The sequence below is a fragment of the Zingiber officinale genome, chromosome 11B, assembly GCF_018446385.1.
Source record: "Zingiber officinale cultivar Zhangliang chromosome 11B, Zo_v1.1, whole genome shotgun sequence".
In the NCBI taxonomy this organism is placed as follows: domain Eukaryota; kingdom Viridiplantae; phylum Streptophyta; class Magnoliopsida; order Zingiberales; family Zingiberaceae; genus Zingiber; species Zingiber officinale.
The window spans coordinates 13,555,560-13,557,704 of NC_056007.1; the positions used below are offsets into that span (position 1 = coordinate 13,555,560).

Consider the following 2,145-nt stretch of genomic DNA (forward strand, 5'->3'; position numbering starts at 1 on the left):
CTTTGAATTTATCAAAATATGGATGATTTATAATTTATTTTCTTAAAATAAGTAGTATATTGATTGCCGGAAATTAAACTACTGTTCCTAATTATTTATATGGTTAAAAAGATGTCTCGAGCTATGGTGCAGTGACAGGGTATCCAAATTATCCCGATCCCCCGCTATAGTGAATTTGTAGAATTTTTTTCTCCAAATCGAGCACTTCCTGATTTATCCTAGCGGTCGATGGAAAAATTCTGTAGGACCAGTCGATCACCTCAGAGCTAGCTGGGTTTATCAATTTTTTATATGATTAAAAATACACTCTCTTTTAAAAATATAATTTAATATTTAAAATCCTCTTTCATACTCTTTTTTGAATTAGTTTTAAAAATAATAAATTTTGATTAGATATATTATGCGTCTCATTATTTAATCCAAAATAAAATTATGGTCACTCAAAATTTATCTAACATTCACATTGTAGACGATTTCCTAATTGTTTCAATTGTATATCAGCTATCAAACTGTAGTTATTAAAAATGTGTGACAACTCAATTGTAACAACTATAAAATTGTAATTGTTACAACTATGTAATAAATTTGAGTTTCTAACTACTACAACACACATTCAGTTCTGAATTTAAGACAGAAAATATGGACAAGAAATAATAATGAGAATAATGCATTGGAGGATAGTTAAATAATTATACACCTGAGTTAAATATCTTTTTGATAAAAATAAAATAAATCAAAATAGGATAAAATCATCGTGATTCAAAAACTAAAATACGTTTTTTATTATTATAATTTTTACAAAGTTACATTACCTTTAAGCGAATTTAATAAAAATTATTTTAAATATTCTAGTTTGAAAACATGCTTTTCATAATATAAATCATTAAAAGTGTTCTTATTAATATTTAAATAATATAGAAAATCAATATATTACTATAAATAAGGGGATGTAGCTCAAATGGTAGAGCGCTCGCTTTGCATGCGAGAGGCACGGGGTTCGATCCCCCGCATCTCCATTTTCTTTTTGTTAACCTTCTTCTCAGCCTAACCCTAATTTGTTAGCCCCTTTTTACATGTATTGCACATCACATCCGACGCCTAAAACCTCAGCCTGTTTAATCGCTCTATATTTTTGAAGGGTGATGATCATCTCAGCTCATTCCTATTTTGTGTTTCTCTTTCTTTTTTTCGTTTTCTGAATTTATTTAGAGTTAAAGTGATGATTGATCATTTAGATTTCATTACAATTTTGTGTTAGCTCCATCTGATCTCTTTTATTTCTACTCAACATTCCTATTTACAATCAAATATTGCTGATTTTTTAGGAGGAAGGAACTACACTCACTCATTCAATGGTTTTTTTGATTTTACTGTATAAGTTTCCTAATTCCCTCATCGAAGCATCATCCAGTGATTCTTCAAACAAGTAATCTTCCTTTCTGATTAGGGTTTTATAATGTGAGACTCTAATATATGCTAAGATTTATGGTGACTTATTTCAGTTTGCTTCCCCTCTGATATTATCGTAATTCAGTATGTCTTTCTCTGTAACATAGATTTCTGCTATAATATTCAAAATCAAACAGCAAGTTGGCAATTAGACAATAAAAATGGAAATGCTTAGCTAGAAAACAAGATTTACATGTTTAGAGCTGCACACGATTAACTTGCTGCAAAGAGAAAATTAAACAACTTTCAGATCATCTCTTCCAGGATTTTGTTTTTTTTTTAAAAAAAAAAAGCAAAAGACTGTAGCTAGAATACAGATTTTACATATGAAGTGAAAATTAAAATTGAAGATAATTATTATATATTAATTAATAAATTAATAATTTATTAAATAAAATTAATATGTATTATTAATAAATTAATTAATATGTATATTATAAATATATATCATAATATTGATGTGTGAATTAGTGGGACCCAATATAAAATTATTTTTTGGGTTTATGATTATGGGGGCAGGTTTATAAAAGTTGTGTTTTGTTTTTTTTTTCACTTTTGAAGTGGCAGTGATGTGGCACAGTAATTCTCATAATGAAATTGGGTTTATAGGTTTAGGGTTATGGTTACCCTAAGTGTATGGTTAAATTTGACCCATTTGAACTTTCCTCTTGCCAACCTTTTAGTTGGACTTTTGAT

At 28.1% G+C, this 2,145-nt stretch overlaps 1 non-coding gene across 1 annotated transcript; it reads left to right on the forward strand.

Annotated features, from left to right (window-relative positions):
- The first annotated feature begins 943 nt into the window (after positions 1–943).
- Positions 944–1,016, forward strand: TRNAA-UGC. The gene has a single exon. It is a non-coding gene; the product is annotated as a tRNA-Ala (tRNA).
- The last annotated feature ends 1,129 nt before the right edge of the window (positions 1,017–2,145 follow it).